The sequence below is a fragment of the Scyliorhinus torazame genome, chromosome X (genome assembly GCF_047496885.1).
Source record: "Scyliorhinus torazame isolate Kashiwa2021f chromosome X, sScyTor2.1, whole genome shotgun sequence".
NCBI lineage: Eukaryota > Metazoa > Chordata > Chondrichthyes > Carcharhiniformes > Scyliorhinidae > Scyliorhinus > Scyliorhinus torazame.
In genome coordinates this window covers 4,840,441-4,865,241 of record NC_092738.1, presented here as the reverse complement: position 1 = coordinate 4,865,241, position 24,801 = coordinate 4,840,441, and the positions used below count along the sequence as shown (strand labels likewise).

General features: G+C 59.4%; 1 protein-coding gene across 4 annotated transcripts in view; it reads right to left on the bottom strand.

Annotated features, from left to right (window-relative positions):
- Window positions 1-23,962, bottom strand: part of LOC140405405 (signal transducer and activator of transcription 1-like) — a 134,507-nt gene extending 110,545 nt beyond the window's left edge. For all 4 annotated transcript variants that reach the window (XM_072493768.1, XM_072493767.1, XM_072493769.1 and 1 more), the window contains exon 1: window positions 23,760-23,962. The gene's annotated coding sequence lies outside the window, so the exon portion shown is untranslated. The remainder of the gene's footprint in view (window positions 1-23,759) is intronic.
- Between the last annotated feature and the right edge of the window lie 839 nt (window positions 23,963-24,801).

Here is a 24,801-nt window from a genome sequence, read left to right as displayed (position 1 = left end):
CCTATCCCTGCTACGCTATAAGAATCCCTTCCGCACTCTCGGGGTCTTCCCGGCCCACACAAAACCCATGATGCTCTTTTCGATCCTTTTTAAAAAAGCCTTGGTGATCACCACCGGGAGGCACTGAAACACAAAGAGGAATCTCGGGAGGACCACCATCTTAACCGCCTGCACCCTTCCTGCCAGTGACAGGGATACCATATCCCATCTCTTGAAATCCTCCTCCATTTGTTCCACCAACTGCGTTAAATTTAACCTATGCAATGTGCCCCAATTCTTGGCTATCTGGATCCCCAGGTAACGAAAGTCCCTTGTTACCTTCCTCAACGGTAGGTCCTCTATTTCTCTACTCTGCTCCCCTGGATACACCACAAACAACTCACTTTTCCCCATGTTCAATTTATACCCTGAAAAATCCCCAAACTCCCCAAGTATCCGTATTATTTCTGGCATCCCCTCCGCCGGGTCTGCCACATATAGTAACAAATCGTCCGCATACAAAGATACCCGGTGTTCTTCTCCTCCTCTAAGTACTCCCCTCCACTTCTTGGAACCCCTCAACGCTATCGCCAGGGGCTCAATCGCCAGTGCAAACAATAATGGCGACAGAGGGCATCCCTGCCTTGTCCCTCTATGGAGCCGAAAATATGCAGAACCCCGTCCATTCGTGACCACGCTCGCCATCGGGGCCCTATACAACAGCTGCACCCATCTAACATACCCCTCTCCAAAACCAAATCTCCTCAACACCTCCCACAAATAATCCCACTTCACTCTATCAAATGCTTTCTCGGCATCCATCGCCACTACTATCTCCGTTTCCCCCTCTGGTGGGGCCATCATCATTACCCCTAACAGCCTCCGTATATTCGTGTTCAGCTGTCTCCCCTTCACAAACCCAGTTTGGTCCTCGTGGACCACCCCCGGGACACATTCCTCTATTCTCATTGCCATTACCTTGGCCAGGATCTTGGCATCTACATTTAGGAGGGAAATAGGTCTATAGGACCCGCATTGTAGCGGGTCCTTTTCCTTCTTTAAGAGAAGCGATATTGTTGCTTCAGACATAGTCGGGGGCAGTTGTCCCCTTTCCTTTGCCTCATTAAAGGTCCTCGTCAATACCGGGGCGAGCAAGTCCACATATTTTCTATAGAATTCGACTGGGAATCCATCCGGTCCCGGGGCCTTTCCCGCCTGCATGCTCCTAATTCCTTTCACCACTTCTTCTACCTCGATCTGTGCTCCCAGTCCCACCCTTTCCTGCTCTTCCACCTTGGGAAATTCCAGCCAATCCAAAAAGCCCATCATTCTCTCCCTCCCATCCGGGGGCTGAGCTTCATATAATTTTTTATAAAATGTCTTGAACACTCCATTCACTCCCTCCGCTCCCCGCTCCATCTCTCCTTCCTCATACCTCACTCCCCCTATTTCCCTCGCTGCTCCCCTTTTCCTCAATTGGTGTGCCAGCAACCTGCTCGCCTTCTCCCCATATTCGTACTGTACACCCTGTGCCTTCCTCCATTGTGCCTCTGCAGTGCCCGTAGTCACCAAGTCAAATTCTACATGTAGCCTTTGCCTTTCCCTGTACAGTCCCTCCTCCGGTGCTTCCGCATATAGTCTGTCCACCCTCAAAAGTTCTTGCAGCAAACGCTCCCGTTCCTTACTCTCCTGCTTCCCTTTATGTGCCCTTATTGATATCAGCTCCCCTCTAACCACCGCCTTCAGCGCCTCCCAGACCACTCCCACCTGGACCTCCCCATTATCATTGAGCTCCAAGTACTTTTCAATGCACCCCCTCACCCTTAGACACACACCCTCATCTGCCATTAGTCCCATGTCCATTCTCCAGGGTGGGTGCCCTCCTGTTTCCTCCCCTATCTCCAGGTCCGCCCAGTGTGGAGCGTGATCCGAAATGGCTATAGCCGTATACTCCGTTCCCCTCACCTTCGGGATCAACGCCCTTCCCAGCACAAAAAAGTCTATTCGCGAGTAGACTTTATGGACATAGGAGAAAAACGAGAACTCCTTACTCCTAGGTCTGCTAAATCTCCACGTGTCTACACCTCCCATCTGCTCCATAAAATCTTTAAGTACCTTGGCTGCTGCCGGCCTCCTTCCAGTCCTGGACCTCGACCTGTCCAGCCCTGGTTCCAACACCGTATTAAAATCTCCCCCCATTATCAGCTTTCCCATCTCTAGGTCCGGAATGCGTCCTAGCATCTGCCTCATAAAATTGGCATCATCCCAGTTCGGGGCATATAAGTTTACCAAAACCACCGTCTCCCCCTGTAGTTTGCCACTCACCATCACGTATCTGCCCCCGTTATCTGCCACTATAGTCTTTGCCTCAAACATTACCCGCTTCCCCACTAATATAGCCACCCCCCTGTTTTTCGCATCTAGCCCCGAATGGAACACCTGCCCCACCCATCCTTTGCGTAGCCTACCCTGGTCTATCAGTTTCAGGTGCGTTTCCTGTAACATAACCACATCTGCCTTAAGTTTCTTAAGGTGTGCGAGTACCCGTGCCCTCTTTATCGGCCCGTTCACAGCCCTCTCACGTTCCACGTGATCAGCCGAGTTGGGGGGCTTCCTACCGCCCCCCCCCCTTGTCGATTAGCCATCCCCTTTTTCCAGCTCCTCACCCGGTTCCCACGCAGCTGTATCTCCCCCAGGCGGTGCCCCCCCGCCCATCCCCTCCCATACCAGCTCCCCCCTCTCCCCAGCAGCAGCAACCCAGTAATTCCCCCCTCCCACCCCCCCCCGCTAGATCCCCCGCTAGCGTAATTACTCCCCCCCATGTTGCTCCCAGAAGTCAGCAAACTCTGGCCAACCTCGGCTTCCCCCCGTGACCTCTGCTCGCACCCGTGCGACGCCCCCTCCTTCCTGCTTCTCTATTCCCGCCATGATTATCATAGCGCGGGAACCAAGCCCGTGCTTCTCCCTTGGCCCCGCCCCCAATGGCCAACGCCCCATCTCCTCCACCTCCCCTCCTCCCCCATCACCACCTGTGGAAGAGAGAAAAGTTACCACATCGCAGGATTAGTACATAAAGCTCCTCTTTCCCCCCTTTTTAACCCCCCCTCTTTGCCCCCCACATTCGCCCCACCACTTTGTTCAAACGTTCTTTTTAATAACCCGCTCATTCCAGTTTTTCTTCCACAATAAAAGTCCACGCTTCATCCGCCGTCTCAAAGTAGTGGTGCCTCCCTCGATATGTGACCCACAGTCTTGCCGGTTGCAGCATTCCAAATTTTATCTTCTTTTTATGAAGCACCGCCTTGGCCCGATTAAAGCTCGCCCTCCTTCTCGCCACCTCCGCACTCCAGTCTTGATAAACGCGGATCACCGCGTTCTCCCATTTACTGCTCCGAGTTTTCTTTGCCCATCTAAGGACCATTTCTTTATCCTTAAAACGGAGGAATCTCACCACTATGGCTCTGGGAATTTCTCCTGCTCTCGGTCCTCGCGCCATCACTCGGTATGCTCCCTCCACCTCCAACGGACCCGCCGGGGCCTCCGCTCCCATTAACGAGTGCAGCATCGTGCTCACATATGCCCCGACGTCCGCTCCCTCCGCACCTTCAGGAAGACCAAGAATCCTCAGGTTGTTCCTCCTTGCATTGTTCTCCAGTGCCTCCAACCTTTCCACACATCGTTTCTGATGTGCCTCATGCATCTCCGTCTTCACCACCAGGCCCTGTATGTCGTCCTCATTCTCGGCTGCCTTTGCCTTCACGACCCGAAGCTCCCGCTCCTGGGTCTTTTGTTCCTCCTTTAGCCCTTCGATCGCCTGTAGTATCGGGGCCAACAGCTCTTTCTTCATTTCCTTTTTGAGCTCTTCCACACAGCATTTCAAGAACTCTTGTTGTTCAGGGCCCCATGTTAAACTGCCACCTTCCGACGCCATCTTGGTTTTTGCTTGCCTTCCTTGCCGCTGTTCTAAAGGATCCACTGCAATCCGGCCACTTTCTCCTCCTTTTTTCATCCGTATCCAGGGGGGATTCCCTTCTGGTTTACCGCACAGTGTTTTTAGCCGTCAAAATTGCCGTTGGGGCTCCTATCAAGAGCCCAAAAGTCCGTTTCACCGGGAGCTGCCGAAACGTGTGACTCAGCTGGTCATCGCCGCCATGGGTGAGATTCTTAATGAGTACTTTGCATCGGTATTCACCAAGGAGAGGGACATGTCGGATGTTGAGGCTAAGGATGGATGTTTAAATACTCTAGGTCAAGTCGGCATAAGGAAGGGGGAAGTTTTGGGTATTCTAAAAGGCATTAAGGTGGACAAGTCCCCAGGTCCGGATGGGATCTATCCCAGGTTACTGAGGGAAGCGAGGGAAGACATAGCTGGGGCCTCAACAGATATCTTTGCGGCACCCTTGAACACGGGTGAGGTCCCACAGGACTGGACAATTGCTAATGTTGTCCCTTTGTTTAAGAAGGGTAGCAAGGATAATCCAGGGAATTATAGACCTGTGAGCTTGACGTCAGTGGTAGGTAAACTGTTGGAGAACATACTGAGGGATAGGATCTATTCACATTTGGAAGAAAATAGACTTATCAGTGATAGACAGCATGGTTTTGTGCAGGGAAGGTCATGTCTTACAAACCTAATAGAATTCTTTGAGGAAGTGACAACGTTAATTGATGAGGGAAGGGCTGTAGATGACATATACATGGACTTCAGTAAGGCGTTTGATAAAAGTTTCCCATGGCAGGTTGATGGAAAAAGTGAAGTCGTATGGGGTTCAGGGTGTACTAGCGAGATGGATAAAGAACTGGCTGGGCAACAGGAGACAGAGAGTAGTGGTGGAAGGGAGTGTCTCAAAATGGAGAAAGGTGACTAGTGGTGTTCCACAGGGATACGTGCTCGGACCACTGTTGTTTGTGATATACATAAATGATCTGGACGAAGGTATAGGTGGTCTTATTAGCAAGTTTGCAGATGATACTAAGATTGGTGGAGTTGCAGATAGCGAGGAGGACTGTCAGAGAATACAGCAAAATATAGATAGATTGGAGAGTTGGGCAGAGAAATGGCAGATGGAGTTCAATCCAGGCAAATGCGAGGTGATGCATTTTGGAAGATCCAATTCAAGAGCGGACTATACGGTCAATGGAAGAGTCCTGGGGAAAATTGATGTACAGAAAGATTTGGGAGTTCAGGTCCATTGTACCCTGAAGGTGGCAACGCAGGTCGATAGAGTGGTCAAGAAGGCATACAGCATGCTTGCCTTCATCGGACGGGGTATTGAGTACAAGAGTCGGCAGGTCATGTTACAGTTGTATAGGACTTTGGTTAGACCACATTTGGAATACTGCGTGCAGTTCTGGTCACCACATTACCAGAAGGATGTGGATGCTTTAGAGAGGGTGCAGAGGAGGTTCACCAGGACGTTGCCTGGTATGGAGGGTGCTAGCTATGAAGAAAGGTTGAGCAGATTAGGATTGTTTTCGTTGGAAAGACGGAGGTTGAGGGGGGACCTGATTGAGGTCTACAAAATTATGAGAGGTATGGACAGGGTGGATAGCAACAAGCTTTTTCCAAGAGTGGGGGTGTCAATTACAAGGGGTCACGATTTCTAGGTGAGAGGGGGAAAGTTTAAGGGAGATGTGCGTGGAAAGTTTTTTTACGCAGAGGGTGGTGGGTACCTGGAATGCTTTGCCAGCGGAGGTGGTAGAGGCGGGCGCAATAGCATCATTTAAGATGCATCTAGACAGATATATGAACGGGCGGGGAACAGAAGGAAGTAGATGCTTGGAAAATAGGTGACAGGTTTATAGATAGATAGATAGAATTTACAGTGCAGAAGGAGGCCATTCGGCCCTTTGAGTCTGCACCGGCTCTTGAAAAGAGCACCCTACCCAAGGTCAACACCTCCACCCTATCCCCATAACCCAGTAACCCCACCCAACACTAAGGGCAATTTTGGACACTAAGGGCAATTTATCATGGCCAATCCACCTAACCTGCACATCTTTGGACTGTGGGAGGAAACAGGAGGAACCGGAGGAAACCCACGCAGACACGGGGAGGATGTGCAGACTCCGCACAGACAGTGACCCAAGCCGGGAGTCGAACCTGGGACCCTGGAGCTGTGAAGCAATTGTGCTAACCACAAGGCTACCGTGCTGCCCCTTTAGATAAAGGATCTGGATTGGTGCAGGCTGGGAGGGCCGAAGGACCTGTTCCTGTGCTGTATTGTTCTTTAGTTAAAAAATAATTTTTATTAAGGTTTTCATAAAATATCAATAACAAAATGAAAAAGGAACCCAACAGGGTTAAGTACAAAACATGGTCTGGAAAAGCAACCCCCCCTACCCCCCTGTACATAAACAATAAATTAACATGAACACCCCGACTTAACACAACTGGTCTATACACTCCCTCAGACCCTCCAGCGTAAATAACAAATACAGAAATAAAATAACCCCCCCCCCCCCACCCCGCGTTGCTGCTGCCGCCAGTGACCAATGTCTACCGTTCTGCCAGAAAGTCTAAGAACGGTTGCCACCGCCTAAAGAACCCTTGTACCGACCCTCTCAAGGCGAATGTCACCCTCTCCAATTTAATGAACCCCGCCATATCGCTGATCCAGGATTCCACACTTGGGGGCCTCGCATCTTTCCACTGAAGGAGAATCCTTCGCCGGGCTACCAGGGACGCAAATGCCAGAATTCCAGCCTCTTTCGCCTCCTGCACTCCCAGCTCCTCTGCCACCCCAAATATTGCTATTCCCCAGCCTGGTTTGACCCTGGACCCTACCACCCTCGACACCGTCCTCGCTACGCCCTTCAAAAATTCCTCCAGCGTGGGCATGCCCAGAACATATGGGTGTGATTTGCTGGGCTCCCTGAGCACCTAACACACCTGTCCTCACCCCCAAAAATCCGGCTCATCCTTATCCCAGTCATGTGTGTCCTGTGCAGCACCTTAAACTGTATGAGGCTGAGCCTCGCGCACAATGAGGAACAGTTCACCCTCCCTAGGGCATCTGCCCACGTCCCCTCCTCGATCTCCTCTCCCAACTCCTCCTCCCACTTACCATTCAACTCCACCACCGAGGCATCCTCCTCCTCCTGCATCACCTGGTAAGTTTCCGAGATCTTCCCCACTCCCCCCCCCCCCCCCCCCCCCCTTGGAGGGAGCGGCAGCTGCGCCGTTGCCAGCGCCCCCAGACTCGTACCCTCACAAGACGCCGTCTCCAGCCTCTTCCATGCAGCCCCCTCCTCCTCCATCACCCACTTGTGCACCATCGTCACATTGGCGGCCCAGTAGTACCCAGAGGTTGGGCAGCACCAGTCCCCCTGCCCCTTATCTCTACTCCGCTCCAAGAACACCCTTCTCACCCTCGGAGTCCCTCGCGCCCACACAAACCCCATTATACTCCTGTTAACCCGCCTGAAAAAAGCCTTCGGGATAAACACGGGGAGGCACTGGAACAGGAACAAAAACCTTGGGAGCACCGTCATTTTGATTGACTGCACCCTACCCACCAGGGACAGCGGCAACGCGTCCCACCTCTTGAACTCCTCCTCCATTTGCTCCACCAGCCTTGTAAAGTTAAGCCTTTGCAGGGCCCCCCAGCTCCTGGACCCCCAAATACCTGAAGCTCCTCTCCGCCCTTTTTAGTGGGAGCTCGCCAATCCCCCTCTCCTGGTCCCCTGGGTGAACCACGAACAGCTCGCTCTTCCCAATGTTGAGCTTGTACCCCGAAAAGCCTCCGAATTCCCTAAGAATCCTCATTACCTCCGGCATTCCCCCCCACTGGGTCCGTCACATATAGCAGCAAGTCGTCCGCATAGAGCGACATCCTATGCTCCTCCCCACCCCGCACCAACCCCCTCCAGTTCCTCGACTCCCTCAGTGCCATAGCCAGGGGTTCAATCGCCAGTGCGAAGAGCGGGCGGGGGAAAGAGAGACAGGGGACACCCCTGCCTCGTCCCTCGATGCAACCGAAAGTACTCGGACCTCCTCCTGTTTGAGGCCACACTCGCCATCGGGACCTCATACAACAGCCTAACCCACCTGACAAACCCCTCCCCAAACCCGAACCTCTTCAGCACCTCCCACAGGTACCCCCACTCTACCCTATCGAAGGCTTTCTCAGAGTCCATCGCCACCACTATCTCCGCCTCCCCCTCCCTCGCCGGCATCATGATAACGTTCAAAAGCCTCCGCACATTCGCGTTCAACCGTCTCCCCGTCACAAACCCCGTCTGGTCTTCATGGATGATCTGCGGCACACAATCCTCAATCCTCGTGGCGAAGACCTTCGCCAGCACCTTGGCATCTACATTTAGCAAGGAAATCGGTCTGTAAGACCCACACTGCAGGGGATCCTTGTCCCGCTTCAGGATCAAGGAGATCAGCGTCCGGGACATCGTCGGGGGCAAAGCCCTCCCCTCCCTTGCCTCATTGAAGGTCCTAACTAACAGCGGGCCCAACAGGTCCATATATTTTTTATAAAATTCGACCGGGAAACCGTCTGACCCCGGTGCCTTCCCCGCCTGCATGCTTCCTATCCCTTTGATCAGCTCCTCCACCCCAATCGGGGCCCCCAATCCCACCACCAGTCCCTCTTCCACCTTTGGAAACCTCAATTAGTCCAGGAAGCGGCCCATCCCTCCCTCCTCCTATGGGGGCTCGGATCGGTACAATTCCTCGTAAAAGTCCCTGAAGACCCCATTGATGCCAACCCCACTCCGCACCACACTCCCTCCCCTGTCCTTAACTCCCCCGATCTCCCTAGCTGCATCCTGCTTCCGAAGCTGATGCGCCAGCATCCGGCTTGCCTTTTCCCCATACTCGTAGACCGCCCCCTGGGCCTTCCTCCACTGCACCTCCGCCTTCCTGGTGGTCACCAAGTCGAATTCGGCCTGGAGGCTGCGCCTCTTCCTCAACAATCCTTCCTCGGGCACCTCCGCATACCTCCGGTCTACCCTCACCATCTCCCCCACCAGCCACTCCCTCTCCCCCCGCTCCTTGTGGGCCCTAATGGAGATCAGCTCTCCCCTCACCACCGCCTTCAGTGCCTCCCATACCATCCCCACTCGGACCTCCCCGTTGTCGTTGGTCTCCAAGTACCTCTCTATACTTCCTCGGACCCGCTCGCTAACCTCCTCGTCCGCCAACATCCCCACCTCCAAGTGCCACAACGGGCGCTGGTCCCTCTCCTCCCCCATCCCCAAGTCCACCCAGTGCGGGGCGTGGTCCGAAATGGCTATTGCCGAATACTCGGTATCCTCTACTCTCGCTATCAGCGCCCTACTCAAAATGAAAAAGTCGATCCGGGAATAGGCTTTATGGACATGATAAGAATGAAAATTCCCTCGCCCCCCACCTTGCAAATCTCAAAGGGTCCACCCCTCCCATCTGGTCCATAAACCCCCTCAACACTCTAGCCGCCGCCGGCTTCCTACCCGTCCCAGACCTGGAGCGATCCAGTGCCGGATCCAACACAGTGTTAAAGTCTCCCCCCATTATCAGGCCCCCCACTTCCAAGTCTGGGATCTGACCCAACATACGCCGCATAAAACCCGCATCGTCCCAGTTCGGAGCAAACACATTGACCAGTACCACCCTCTCTCCCTGCAACTTACCATTATGTACTTACCGCCATTATCTGCCGCAATGTTCGACGCCTCGAACGACACCCTCTTTCCCACCAAGATCGCCACCCCTCGATTTTTGGCTTCCAGCCCAGAGTGAAACACCTGACCTACCCACCCTTTCCTCAGTCTTACCTGGTCTGCCACCTTCAGGTGTGTCTCCTGGAGCATAACCACATCCGCCTTCAGCCCCTTCAGGTGCGCGAACACGCTGGCCCGCTTAACCGGCCCATTCAGTCCCCTTACATTCCAGGTTATCAGCCGGATCAGGGGGCTACCCGCCCCCCTCCCCCGCCGACTAGCCATAACCCCTCCTCGGTTGCCCACACCCTACACCCGGCCCGTTCCCCACGGCGGCAGACCCCCGTCTCGACCCCCCCACTCGCTCCAGCTCCCCCTGGACCATAGCAGCAGCAACTAGATTCTCTCCTCCCCCCCCCCAGCTGATTTACTCCCCCCATTGCACTTCCGCAAGTCAGCTGCCTCCTGCTGACCCCGGCCACTCCCGCCTCCCCTTCGACTCCTCCCATTCCCCATCCATAGGCTCTCCCCCTCCCCCTTCCATTCTCAGCGCGGGAAACAACCCTCGCTTCCCCGCCCCGTCCCCTTCAGTCTTCAGCGCGGGAAAAAGCCCGCGCTTTCCACCTACCCAGCCCCGCCACCCCTGACGCAGCTCCTTTTACAGGCCCAGTCCCCTCACCCCCGAATCGGGCCTCCCCCTCCCCCGCAGGGCCCCATCTCACCACCGGCCACCACCCCTGTTCCGTTTACCTACCCCCTTCCAAGAGCCCCCCCGACCAACCCAACCAAAACAGTGCCCAACCCGCCCCAACCACCCGAAAGAGGAAAACACAGAGAAAAAGAAACCAGGAGCAAAGCAAAGCCCCCCCCCGCCCCCCCCTCAAACAAAATTAACATATCCACCGCAGTCCCCAATCGCCCATCCCGACCCTCAGTCTGTGTCCAACTTCTCGGCCTGAACAAAGGCCCACGCCTCCTCCGGAGACTCAAAATAATGGTGCTGGTCCTTGTAGGTAACCCACAGTCGCTCCGGCTGCAACATGCCAAACTTCACCCCCTTCCTGTGCAGCACCGCCTTCGCTCGATTGTACCCGGCCCTCCTCTTCACCACCTCCGCACTCCAGTCCTGATATATCCGAACCTCCGCGTTCTCCCACCTGCTGCTCCTCTCCTTCTTGGCCCACCTGAGCACACACTCCCGATCGATGAACCGATGGAACCGCACCAGCACCGCCCGCGGAGGCTCGTTAGCCTTGGGCCTCCTCGCCAGCACTCTATGGGCCCCTTCCAGCTCCAGGGGCCCCTGGAAGGACCCTGCTCCCATCAGCGAGTTCAACATGGTGACCACATAGGCCCCCACGTCCGGCCCCTCCAGGAGGCCCAGAATCCGCAGATTCTTCCGCCTCGACCGATTCTCCATCTCCTCGAACCGCTCCTGCCATTTCTTGTGGAGCGCCTCCACCTTTACCGCCAGGCCTAAGATCTCGTCCTCATTGTCAGAGATCTTTTGTTGAGCCTCCAGGATCGCCACCCCCTGGGCCGCCTGTGTCTCAAGCAGCTTATCAATAGAAGCCTTCATCGGCTCTAGCAGGTCCGTTTTAATCTCTCTGAAGCAGCGCTGGATACCCTCCTGTTGCTCCTCCGCCCACTGCCTCCACGCTGCCTGGTCTCCGCCCGCCGCCATTTTGTTCTTCTTCCCTCGCACCTTCTTCGGGTCCACCACCACCTTTTTAGTCGCCGCGCTCCGAGTAGAAGCCATATACTGACGGGGAGCTATTATTAACTCCTTCCCACACCGGGAAACGTCGAACAAGTGCCGTTGGGGGCCCTGAAAAGAGCCCAAAAGTCCGTTTTTGCGGGAGCCGCCGAATGTGCGACTTAGCTCCGCATAGCCGCAACCGGAAGTCTGTTCTTTTGTTCTTAACAGCACAGCAGGTGTACCTGCACCACACAGACTGCAGCAGTTCATGAAAGGCCACACCATCACCACATTCGAGGGCAGTTAGGGATGGGCAATAAATGCTGCCATGGTCAGTGACGGCCACATCCCGTGAATAAATATAAATACAAAGAAAAATATTTCTGTTCAAATAAATAAATGCAAGATATTGCTTTTAAAAATTGAAAAACATGCTTGGTGTGTAACTACAGTGTGTTAAACTAGATAAGAGGGGAGTCTGGAAGGAGTTCAATAAGTGACAGAAATGGACTCTGCACTGGCAATGCACCGTCACAACAAAAGCCAAACAGAACCCAGCACTATATGAACAAATTGAAGTTCAAAACCAAGACCATCACACTATTGTGCAACAAGGCACAAGAGAAACACCCAAGGCCAGGAGGTTGTGCAAAAATGTGTCACAAAATGCATTTGAGCTCAGCGACATTAACCCAGAGCAAGCAGGGTATGTATGAAGAGAGCCCCAGACAGTCAGTGAGCACAGGATCATACTTGGCTATTACGTTCTCTCCGCCCCAATAGCTGGGCCACCTGCCAATAACCAGGCCTCTTCATACAGGATGGACAAAGCAGCACAGAAGGTACAGCAATAGTCAGCACAAGGAAAACACAAACTATTTCATCCCTTGTGCCTCATCCAAATGCACAAAATAAGCTTCCATCAGTTAAAAAAAAAAATGTTGTTGCAGCTTATTTTTAAAATCTAGATGTTGCAACTTCTGTCAGCATGTAATTTGTAGTCTCGATTTATGGAGAGGAGAGCAGCACCGTTGACATTGCGGTGCATAAACTAGGGCAGGCATCGTCAAACTCGGGGGCGCGAGGGGCGCGGAGCCGCCCGTAGCGGCATTCCGATCGCGCAAATCTACGCCCAACAGCCGGCTGTTAATAACGCCAGCTGTAAGGGGCCTTCAAAATGGCTGCAAACATGTAAATAAATGCGGCCATTTCGGAGGGGTTTATTTGATAAAATTTTACAGGAAAAAAATGCAGAACTTTGGACAGGTGGAGACTCCATACTTTCCGACACCGGACGGCTTCATCTTCATCCACCAGGTTCCATTGGAGGAGTGTGTACGAGGGCCAAAGGGACCCAAAACCATTTCCTCCATTTTTGTCAGCAGCAAACAAGGTAAGAGAAAATGGTGGGCCGCGCGGGTCGGCCGGCGTGGGTCGCGAAGGTCGGCCGGCGTGGGCCGCGCGGGTCGGCCGGTTGGTAAAAATGGGTCGCCGGAAAAAAAGTTTGAAGAACACTGAACTAGGGACAGTTTGTTGCTTAAACTTGAAGATTACTTTGTTGTGATCCCCAGGGCATCAAGGTCCATGAACTTAATGGCAAAAAGCACACTGCTCATACCACATATTTTGCAAGCACAATTGAAGATTTTTTTTTTTTAAAACACAAAACAGCAGATTGAAAATCTTACAAAAGCTCTCCTTCACATTTTTCCATTCTTGCCTGGGAGAAGAGCGTGAAGTAGTATTGTGATGCTCCACTGACTAAGACACAGTCTGGCACCTCACAAAGTGAATGCGCCTTCAAAGCCCCTAAACACCCTAAAATACTAAAGAATTGCTTGGGGTACCCAGCAGGTGACGAGTATGCTGCTGGATGTCAGCCCAACTCCACACCTTCTGACCCAAGAGGAATGTTAAACCACTTTCGACTTAGTAAAGTAAACACTGTATTTAAAATTAATTACACAGAGTACAGACAGTGTATTCGTAATGAATTTAGTGACAAGAGGAGACATTTAAAAATGTGGCAAACCAGTAAAATTCCACAAAGGTTGCAAATATATGATGCACTGACTGAAGGCACACAGGAAACACAGACTCAAAAACAGCTTCTTCCCCGCTGTTGCCAGACTCCTAAATGACCCTCTTATGGACTGACCTCAGTAACACTACACCCTGTATGCTTCATCCGATGCCAGTGCTTTTGTAGTTACATTGTGCACCTTGTGTTGCCCTATTATGTATTTTCTTTTATTCCCTTTTCTTCCCATGGACTTAATGATCTGTTGAGCTGCTCGCAGAAAAATACTTTTCACTGTCCCTCGGTACACGTGACAATAAACAAATCCAATCCAATCCAATGATGTCTAGTCAGCTGGCAGACAAGGCAGCTGGAGTCATTACCATTACCCAGGGAAGACCAGCAATGTTCCACTCTACTCTCACCCACTGCCTGCAACACCATAAAACATCCCAGGATACTTCAAAAGAACACCAACAAAATTCAACACCGAGCCAGATAAGGAGCGATTAGGTCAGCGGACAAAAAGCTTAGACAACCCTCCCTATCTCTGTTCTAAGAAGCATCGTGAAAATGGATAAAGAGGCAGAGAGGTTGAGGGAGGGAATTGCAGAGCTCGAGGTTAAGGCAGCTGAAGTCACTGCCAATGGCAGAATGGGGATGCACGAGGGGCCAGATTTGGAGGAGGTTAGAGAAAGGGAGGGTTGTAATAATAATAATCTTCATTAGTGTCACAAGTGGGCTTACATTAACACTGCAATGAAGTTACTGTGAAAATCCCCTAGTCACCACACTCCGGCACCTGTTCGGGTCACAGAGGGAGAATTCAGAATGTCCAATTCACCTAACAGCACGTCTTTCGGGACTTGTGGGAGGAAACCGGAGCACCCGGAGGAAACCCACGCAGACACGGGGAGAACGTGCAGACTCCGCACTGACAGTGACCCAAGCTGGGAATCGAACCTGGGACCCTGGTGTTGTGAAGCCACAGTGCTAACCACTGTGCTACCATGCGGGTAGGAGGAGGTTATGGATAGGGAGGGTTGTAGGGGATTGGAGGAGGTTACAGAGATAGGGAGGGTTGTAGGGGACTGGAGGAGGTTACAGAGATAGGGAGGGGTGTAGGGACTGGAGGAGGTTACAGAGATGTGGAGGGGACTGGAGAAGGTTACAGAGATAGGGAGGGGTGTAGGGACTGGAGGAGGTTGCAGAGATAGGGAGGGGTGTAGGGGGACTGGAGAAGGTTACAGAGATGTGGAGGGGACTGGAGAAGGTTACAGAGATAGGGAGGGGTGTAGGGACTGGAGGAGGTTGCAGAGATAGGGAGGGGTGTAGGGGACTGGAGAAGGTTACAGAGATAGGGAGGGTGTAGGGGCTGGAGGAGGTTACAGAGATAGGGAGGGGTGTAGGGGCTGGATGAGGTTACAGAAATGGGGAGGGTCGTAGGGGCTGAAGGAGGTTACAGATATAGGGAGGGGTGTAGGGACTGGAGGAGGTTACACAGATAGGGAGAGTTGTAGGGGGCTGGATTAGGTTAGAGAGATAGGATGGGGTGTAGGGAGCTGGAGGAGGATACAGAGATAGGGAGGGGTGTAGGGGGCTGGAGGAGGTTGCAGAGATAGGGAGGGGTGTAGGGGACTGGAGGAGGTTACAGAGATAGGGAGGGTGTAGGGGGCTGGAGGAGGTTACAGAGATCGGGAGGGGCGGGAGGAGGGTTACAGAGACAGGGAGGGGCGGGAGGAGGGTTACAGAGACAGGGAGGGTTGTCGGGGGGCGGGAGGAGGGTTACAGAGACAGGGAGGGTTGTCGGGGGGCGGGAGGAGGGTTACAGAGACAGGGAGGGTTGTCGGGGGGCGGGAGGAGGGTTACAGAGACAGGGAGGGTTGTCGGGGGGCGGGAGGAGGGTTACAGAGACAGGGAGGGTTGTCGGGGGGCGGGAGGAGGGTTACAGAGACAGGGAGGGTTGTCGGGGGGCGGGAGGAGGGTTACAGAGACAGGGAGGGTTGTCGGGGGGCGGGAGGAGGGTTACAGAGACAGGGAGGGTTGTCGGGGGGCGGGAGGAGGGTTACAGAGACAGGGAGGGTTGTCGGGGGGCGGGAGGAGGGTTACAGAGACAGGGAGGGTTGTCGGGGGGCGGGAGGAGGGTTACAGAGACAGGGAGGGTTGTCGGGGGGCGGGAGGAGGGTTACAGAGACAGGGAGGGTTGTCGGGGGGCGGGAGGAGGGTTACAGAGACAGGGAGGGTTGTCGGGGGGCGGGAGGAGGGTTACAGAGACAGGGAGGGTTGTCGGGGGGCGGGAGGAGGGTTACAGAGACAGGGAGGGTTGTCGGGGGGCGGGAGGAGGGTTACAGAGACAGGGAGGGTTGTCGGGGGGCGGGAGGAGGGTTACAGAGACAGGGAGGGTTGTCGGGGGGCGGGAGGAGGGTTACAGAGACAGGGAGGGTTGTCGGGGGGCGGGAGGAGGGTTACAGAGACAGGGAGGGTTGTCGGGGGGCGGGAGGAGGGTTACAGAGACAGGGAGGGTTGTCGGGGGGCGGGAGGAGGGTTACAGAGACAGGGAGGGTTGTCGGGGGGCGGGAGGAGGGTTACAGAGACAGGGAGGGTTGTCGGGGGGCGGGAGGAGGGTTACAGAGACAGGGAGGGTTGTCGGGGGGCGGGAGGAGGGTTACAGAGACAGGGAGGGTTGTCGGGGGGGCGGGAGGAGGGTTACAGAGACAGGGAGGGTTGTCGGGGGGCGGGAGGAGGGTTACAGAGACAGGGAGGGTTGTCGGGGGGCGGGAGGAGGGTTACAGAGACAGGGAGGGTTGTCGGGGGGCGGGAGGAGGGTTACAGAGACAGGGAGGGTTGTCGGGGGGCGGGAGGAGGGTTACAGAGACAGGGAGGGTTGTCGGGGGCGGGAGGAGGGTTACAGAGACAGGGAGGGTTGTCGGGGGGCGGGAGGAGGGTTACAGAGACAGGGAGGGTTGTCGGGGGGCGGGAGGAGGGTTACAGAGACAGGGAGGGTTGTCGGGGGGCGGGAGGAGGGTTACAGAGACAGGGAGGGTTGTCGGGGGGCGGGAGGAGGGTGTAGGGGGCGGGAGGAGGGTTGTCAGGGGGCGGGAGGAGGGTTGTCAGGGGGCGGGAGGAGGGTTGTCAGGGGGCGGGAGGAGGGTTGTCAGGGGGCGGGAGGAGGGTGTAGGGGGCGGGAGGAGGGTGTAGGGGGCGGGAGGAGGGTGTAGGGGGCGGGAGGAGGGTGTAGGGGGCGGGAGGAGGGTGTAGGGGGCGGGAGGAGGGTGTAGGGGGCGGGAGGAGGGTGTAGGGGGCGGGAGGAGGGTGTAGGGGGCGGGAGGAGGGTGTAGGGGGCGGGAGGAGGGTGTAGGGGGCGGGAGGAGGGTGTAGGGGGCGGGAGGAGGGTGTAGGGGGCGGGAGGAGGGTGTAGGGGGCGGGAGGAGGGTGTAGGGGGCGGGAGGAGGGTGTAGGGGGCGGGAGGAGGGTGTAGGGGGCGGGAGGAGGGTGTAGGGGGCGGGAGGAGGGTGTAGGGGGCGGGAGGAGGGTGTAGGGGGCGGGAGGAGGGTGTAGGGGGCGGGAGGAGGGTGTAGGGGGCGGGAGGAGGGTGTAGGGGGCGGGAGGAGGGTGTAGGGGGCGGGAGGAGGGTGTAGGGGGCGGGAGGAGGGTGTAGGGGGCGGGAGGAGGGTGTAGGGGGCGGGAGGAGGGTGTAGGGGGCGGGAGGAGGGTGTAGGGGGCGGGAGGAGGGTGTAGGGGGCGGGAGGAGGGTGTAGGGGGCGGGAGGAGGGTGTAGGGGGCGGGAGGAGGGTGTAGGGGGCGGGAGGAGGGTGTAGGGGGCGGGAGGAGGGTGTAGGGGGCGGGAGGAGGGTGTAGGGGGCGGGAGGAGGGTGTAGGGGGCGGGAGGAGGGTGTAGGGGGCGGGAGGAGGGTGTAGGGGGCGGGAGGAGGGTGTAGGGGGCGGGAGGAGGGTGTAGGGGGCGGGAGGAGGGTGTAGGGGGCGGGAGGAGGGTGTAGGGGGCGGGAGGAGGGTGTAGGGGGCGGGAGGAGGGTGTAGGGGGCGGGAGGAGGGTGTAGGGGGCGGGAGGAGGGTGTAGGGGGCGGGAGGAGGGTGTAGGGGGCGGGAGGAGGGTGTAGGGGGCGGGAGGAGGGTGTAGGGGGCGGGAGGAGGGTGTAGGGGGCGGGAGGAGGGTGTAGGGGGCGGGAGGAGGGTGTAGGGGGCGGGAGGAGGGTGTAGGGGGCGGGAGGAGGGGTGTAGGGGGCGGGAGGGGGGTGTAGGGGGCGGGAGGGGGGTGTAGGGGGCGGGAGGGGGGTGTAGGGGGCGGGAGGGGGGTGTAGGGGGCGGGAGGGGGGTGTAGGGGGCGGGAGGGGGGTGTAGGGGGCGGGAGGGGGGTGTAGGGGGCGGGAGGGGGGTGTAGGGGGCGGGAGGGGGGTGTAGGGGGCGGGAGGGGGGTGTAGGGGGCGGGAGGGGGGTGTAGGGGGCGGGAGGGGGGTGTAGGGGGCGGGAGGGGGGTGTAGGGGGCGGGAGGGGGGTGTAGGGGGCGGGAGGGGGGTGTAGGGGGCGGGAGGGGGGTGTAGGGGGCGGGAGGGGGGTGTAGGGGGCGGGAGGGGGGTGTAGGGGGCGGGAGGGGGGTGTAGGGGGCGGGAGGGGGGTGTAGGGGGCGGGAGGGGGGTGTAGGGGGCGGGAGGGGGGTGTAGGGGGCGGGAGGGGGGTGTAGGGGCGGGAGGGGGGTGTAGGGGGCGGGAGGGGGGTGTAGGGGGCGGGAGGGGGGTGTAGGGGGCGGGAGGGGGGTGTAGGGGGCGGGAGGGGGGTGTAGGGGGCGGGAGGGGGGTGTAGGGGGCGGGAGGGGGGTGTAGGGGGCGGGAGGGGGGTGTAGGGGGCGGGAGGGGGGTGTAGGGGGCGGGAGGGGGGTGTAGGGGGCGGGAGGGGGGTGTAGGGGGCGGGAGGGGGGTGTAGGGGGCGGGAGGGGGGTGTAGGGGGCGGGAGGGGGGTGTAGGGGGCGGGAGGGGGGTGTAGGGGGCGGGAGGGGGGTGTAGGGGGCGGGAGGGGGGTGTAGGGGGCGGGAGGGGGGTGTAGGGGGCGGGAGGGGGGTGTAGGGGGCGGGAGGGGGGTGTAGGGGGCGGGAGGGGGGTGTAGGGGGCGGGAGGGGGGTGTAGGGGGCGGGAGGGGGGTGTAGGGGGCGGGAGGGGGGTGTAGGGGGCGGGAGGGGGGTGTAGGGGGCGGGAGGGGGGTGTAGGGGGCGGGAGGGGGGTGTAGGGGGCGGGAGGGGGGTGTAGGGGGCGGGAGGGGGGTGTAGGGGGCGGGAGGGGGGTGTAGGGGGCGGGAGGGGGGTGTAGGGGGCGGGAGGGGGGTGTAGGGGGCGGGAGGGGGGTGTAGGGGGCGGGAGGGGGGTGTAGGGGGCGGGAGGGGGGTGTAGGGGGCGGGAGGGGGGTGTAGGGGGCGGGAGGGGGGTGTAGGGGGCGGGAGGGGGGTGTAGGGGGCGGGAGGGGGGTGTAGGGGGCGGGAGGGGGGTGTAGGGGGCGGGAGGGGGGTGTAGGGGGCGGGAGGGGGGTGTAGGGGGCGGGAGGGGGGTGTAGGGGGCGGGAGGGGGGTGTAGGGGGCGGGAGGGGGGTGTAGGGGGCGGGAGGGGGGTGTAGGGGGCGGGAGGGGGGTGTAGGGGGCGGGAGGGGGGTGTAGGGGGCGGGAGGGGGGGGGTGTAGGGGGCGGGAGGGGGGTGTAGGGGGCGGGAGGGGGGTGTAGGGGGCGGGAGGGGGGTGTAGGGGGCGGGAGGGGGGTGTAGGGGGCGGGAGGGGGGTGTAGGGGGCGGGAGGGGGGTGTAGGGGGCGGGAGGGGGGTGTAGGGGGCGGGAGGGGGGTGTAGGGGGCGGGAGGGGGGTGTAGGGGGCGGGAGGGGGGTGTAGGGGGCGGGAGGGGGGTGTAGGGGGCGGGAGGGGGGTGTAGGGGGCGGGAGGGGGGTGTAGGGGGCGGGAGGGGGGTGTAGGGGGCGGGAGGGGGGTGTAGGGGGCGGGAGGGGGGTGTAGGGGGCGGGAGGGGGGTGTAGGGGGCGGGAGGGGGGTGTAGGGGGCGGGAGGGGGGTGTAGGGGGCGGGAGGGGGGTGTAGGGGGCGGGAGGGGGGTGTAGGGGGCGGGAGGGGGGTGTAGGGGGCGGGAGGGGGGTGTAGGGGGCGGGAGGGGGGTGTAGGGGGCGGGAGGGGGGTGTAGGGGGCGGGAGGGGGGTGTAGGGGGCGGGAGGGGGGTGTAGGGGGCGGGAGGGGGGTGTAGGGGGCGGGAGGGGGGTGTAGGGGGCGGGAGGGGGGTGTAGGGGGCGGGAGGGGGGTGTAGGGGGCGGGAGGGGGGTGTAGGGGGCGGGAGGGGGGTGTAGGGGGCGGGAGGGGGGTGTAGGGGGCGGGAGGGGGGTGTAGGGGGCGGGAGGGGGGTGTAGGGGGCGGGAGGGGGGTGTAGGGGGCGGGAGGGGGGTGTAGGGGGCGGGAGGGGGGTGTAGGGGGCGGGAGGGGGGTGTAGGGGGCGGGAGGGGGGTGTAGGGGGCGGGAGGGGGGTGTAGGGGGCGGGAGGGGGGTGTAGGGGGCGGGAGGGGGGTGTAGGGGGCGGGAGGGGGGTGTAGGGGGCGGGAGGGGGGTGTAGGGGGCGGGAGGGGGGTGTAGGGGGCGGGAGGGGGGTGTAGGGGGCGGGAGGGGGGTGTAGGGGGCGGGAGGGGGGTGTAGGGGGCGGGAGGGGGGTGTAGGGGGCGGGAGGGGGGTGTAGGGGGCGGGAGGGGGGGTGTAGGGGGCGGGAGGGGGGTGTAGGGGGCGGGAGGGGGTGTAGGGGGCGGGAGGGGGGTGTAGGGGGCGGGAGGGGGGTGTAGGGGGCGGGAGGGGGGTGTAGGGGGCGGGAGGGGGGTGTAGGGGGCGGGAGGGGGGTGTAGGGGGCGGGAGGGGGGTGTAGGGGGCGGGAGGGGGGTGTAGGGGGCGGGAGGGGGGTGTAGGGGGCGGGAGGGGGGTGTAGGGGGCGGGAGGGGGGTGTAGGGGGCGGGAGGGGGGTGTAGGGGGCGGGAGGGGGGTGTAGGGGGCGGGAGGGGGGTGTAGGGGGCGGGAGGGGGGTGTAGGGGGCGGGAGGGGGGTGTAGGGGGCGGGAGGGGGGTGTAGGGGGCGGGAGGGGGGTGTAGGGGGCGGGAGGGGGGTGACAGGGGGCGGGAGGGGGGTGACAGGGGGCGGGAGGGGGGTGACAGGGGTCGGGAGGGGGGTGACAGAGATCGGGAGGGGGTGACAGAGATCGGGAGGGGGTGACAGAGATCGGGAGGGGGTGACAGAGATCGGGAGGGGGTGACAGAGATCGGGAGGGGGTGACAGAGATCGGGAGGGGGTGACAGAGATCGGGAGGGGGGTGACAGAGATCGGGAGGGGGGTGACAGAGATCGGGAGGGGGTGACAGAGATCGGGAGGGGGGTGACAGAGATCGGGAGGGGGTGACAGAGATCGGGAGGGGGTGACAGAGATCGGGAGGGGGTGACAGAGATCGGGAGGGGGGTGACAGAGATCGGGAGGGGGTGACAGAGATCGGGAGGGGGTGACAGAGATCGGGAGGGGGTGACAGAGATCGGGAGGGGGTGACAGAGATCGGGAGGGGGTGACAGAGATCGGGAGGGGGTGACAGAGATCGGGAGGGGGTGACAGAGATCGGGAGGGGGTGACAGAGATCGGGAGGGGGTGACAGAGATCGGGAGGGGGTGACAGAGATCGGGAGGGGGTGACAGAGATCGGGAGGGGGTGACAGAGATCGGGAGGGGGTGACAGAGATCGGGAGGGGGTGACAGAGATCGGGAGGGGGTGACAGAGATCGGGAGGGGGTGACAGAGATCGGGAGGGGGTGACAGAGATCGGGAGGGGGTGACAGAGATCGGGAGGGGGTGACAGAGATCGGGAGGGGGTGACAGAGATCGGGAGGGGGTGACAGAGATCGGGAGGGGGTGACAGAGATCGGGAGGGGGTGACAGAGATCGGGAGGGGGTGACAGAGATCGGGAGGGGGTGACAGAGATCGGGAGGGGGTGACAGAGATCGGGAGGGGGTGACAGAGATCGGGAGGGGGTGACAGAGATCGGGAGGGGGTGACAGAGATCGGGAGGGGGTGACAGAGATCGGGAGGGGGTGACAGAGAAGGGGGTGACAGAGATCGGGAGGGGGTGACAGAGATCGGGAGGGGGTGACAGAGATCGGGAGGGGGTGACAGAGATCGGGAGGGGGTGACAGAGATCGGGAGGGGGGTGACAGAGATCGGGAGGGGGGTGACAGAGATCGGGAGGGGGTGACAGAGATCGGGAGGGGGTGACAGAGATCGGGAGGGGGTGACAGAGATCGGGAGGGGTGACAGAGATCGGGGAGGGGGTGACAGAGATCGGGAGGGGGTGACAGAGATCGGGAGGGGGTGACAGAGATCGGGAGGGGGTGACAGAGATCGGGAGGGGGGTGACAGAGATCGGGAGGGGGTGGACAGAGATCGGGAGGGGGTGACAGAGATCGGGAGGGGGTGACAGAGATCGGGAGGGGGTGACAGAGATCGGAGGGGGTGACAGAGATCGGGAGGGGGTGACAGAGATCGGGAGGGGGTGACAGAGATCGGGAGGGGGTGACAGAGATCGGGAGGGGGTGACAGAGATCGGGAGGGGGTGACAGAGATCGGGAGGGGTGACAGAGATCGGGAGGGGGTGACAGAGATCGGGAGGGGGTGACAGAGATCGGGGAGGGGGTGACAGAGATCGGGAGGGGGTGACAGAGATCGGGAGGGGGGTGACAGAGATCGGGAGGGGGTGACAGAGATCGGGAGGGGGTGACAGAGATCGGGAGGGGGGGTGACAGAGATCGGGAGGGGGTGACAGAGATCGGGAGGGGGTGACAGAGATCGGGAGGGGGTGACAGAGATCGGGAGGGGGTGACAGAGATCGGGAGGGGGTGACAGAGATCGGGAGGGGGTTACAGAGATCGGGAGGGGGTTACAGAGATCGGAGGGGGTTACAGAGATCGGGAGGGGGGTTACAGAGATCGGGAGGGGGTTACAGAGATCGGGAGGGGGTTACAGAGATCGGGAGGGGGTTACAGAGATCGGGAGGGGGTTACAGAGATCGGGAGGGGGTTACAGAGATCGGGAGGGGGTTACAGAGATCGGGAGGGGGTTACAGAGATCGGGAGGGGGTTACAGAGATCGGGAGGGGGTTACAGAGATCGGGAGGGGGTTACAGAGATCGGGAGGGGGTTACAGAGATCGGGAGGGGGTTACAGAGATCGGGAGGGGGGTTACAGAGATCGGGGAGGGGGTTACAGAGATCGGGAGGGGGTTACAGAGATCGGGAGGGGGTTACAGAGATCGGGAGGGGGGTTACAGAGATCGGGAGGGGGTTACAGAGATCGGGAGGGGGTTACAGAGATCGGGAGGGGGTTACAGAGATCGGGAGGGGGTTACAGAGATCGGGAGGGGTATACAGAGATCGGGAGGGGGGTTACAGAGATCGGGAGGGGGTTACAGAGATCGGGAGGGGGTTACAGAGATCGGGAGGGGGTTACAGAGATCGGGGAGGGGGTTACAGAGATCGGGAGGGGGTTACAGAGATCGGCGAGGGGGTTACAGAGATCGGGAGGGTTGTAGGGGACCTGGAGGAGGTTACAGAGATAGGGAGGGGTGTAGGGGACTGGAGGAGGTTACAGAGATAGGGAGGGGTGTAGGGGACTGGAGGAGGTTACAGAGATAGGGAGGGGTGTAGGGGCTGGAGGAGGTTACAGAGATAGGGAGGGGTGTAGGGGACTGGAGGAGGTTACAGAGATAGGGAGGGGTGTAGGGGACTGGAGGAGGTTACAGAGATAGGGAGCGAGTGTCGGGGGCTGGAGGAGGTTACAGAGATGGGGAGGGGTGTAGGGGACTGGAGGAGGTTACAGAGATAGGGAGGGGTGTAGGGGGCTGGAGGAGGTTACAGAGATAGGGAGGGTTGTAGGGGGCTGGAGGAGGTTACAGAGATAGGGAGGGGTGTAGGGGACTGGAGGAGGTTACAGAAATAGGGAGGGGTGTAGGGGCTGGAGGAGGTTACAGAGATAGGGAGGGGTGTAGGGGACTGGAGGAGGTTACAGAGATAGGGAGGGGTGTAGGGGGCTGGAGGAGGTTACAGAGATAGGGAGGAGTGTAGGGGGCTGGAGGAGGTTACAGAGATAGGGAGGGGTGTAGGGGGCTGGAGGAGGTTACAGAGATAGGGAGGGGTGTAGGGGCTGGAGGAGGTTACAGAGATAGGGAGGGGTGTAGGGGACTGGAGGAGGTTACAGAGATAGGGAGGGTAGGGGGTTGGAGGAGGTTACAGAGATAGGGAGGGTTGTAGGGACTGGAGTTTATTTACCATGCAGTTATTGTGCAGAAAGTTAACTTCGTGGGGAACCAGCGTTGAGACTTTAATTTAGAAAGCTGTTGCCTTACCTGAAGTCCTCTGTTCAAATTTACAACGTCAAAACATGTAAAGGTTATATTGTGTTATCGGGAGCCCGTTGTCAAATATTGTTACTGTGGCGGCTGTTGCTGTTGATTTGTTACTTTTACTGTATTACATTGTATCTCATATTTGCTGTCGCCAAATCTCAACAGCGAGCGAAAGACAACAGCAGCGGCGCCATTCCAAGAAGACGCCCACCTCCTGCCCCGCAAGACCGGCAGCCCCGCGGATGTCCCGCCCCCTCTGCACGGCTATTGGTGCTTGCCCGCCTCAGCTCAGCCCTTATTGGTGCACGTGTGCATTTAGCATCGCGTTCTGGTGGCGCCCATGTTGACAGGACATTCCGCCAGGCGATTGGTCCGTGCGCCTGTCAGTCAGGGCCAAATGGCGTGCTGCGATTGGCTGAGGGCCTGAGCGACGGGTCACGCGGAGGGAGGGTGCGCGCGAAGGGAAGAGCGGCAGCGCCGCGGCTCCGGCTCACACAGCTGATTTCGAAGAAACGCGTCAGACGCAAGCTGCGCGCGTGACGTCAGACGCAGGCTGTGCGCGTAACGTCAGAGGTGAATATGTTGTCAAGCTTGATCAGGCAGATGTTCAGTTTGGCGGGAGAAGGCGTTCATATTTATTCAGACTGGCTTCTGAAAGCATGGTGGGAAATGAGAAAACCTCCGCGAATATTCTATTTGAGGGAATCTGTGGTTTTATTTAGTGTGGGAGCATTTATTGTCCATCCCTAATTGCTCCTCAGAAGTTATGGCGTCGGTACACACACAGTGCTGGGGGGGGGGGGGGTGGAGGTGACACAGTGGTCAGCGCTGCCAGGGCAGTGGTCAGCGCTGCCAGGGCACAGTGTTCAGCACTGCCAGGGCACAGTGGTCAGCGCTGCCAGGGCAGTGGTCAGCGCTGCCAGGGCACAGTGGTCAGCGCTGCCAGGGCACAGTGTTCAGCGCTGCCAGGGCACAGTGTTCAGCGCTGCCAGGGCACAGTGTTCAGCGCTGCCAGGGCACAGTGTTCAGCGCTGCCAGGGCA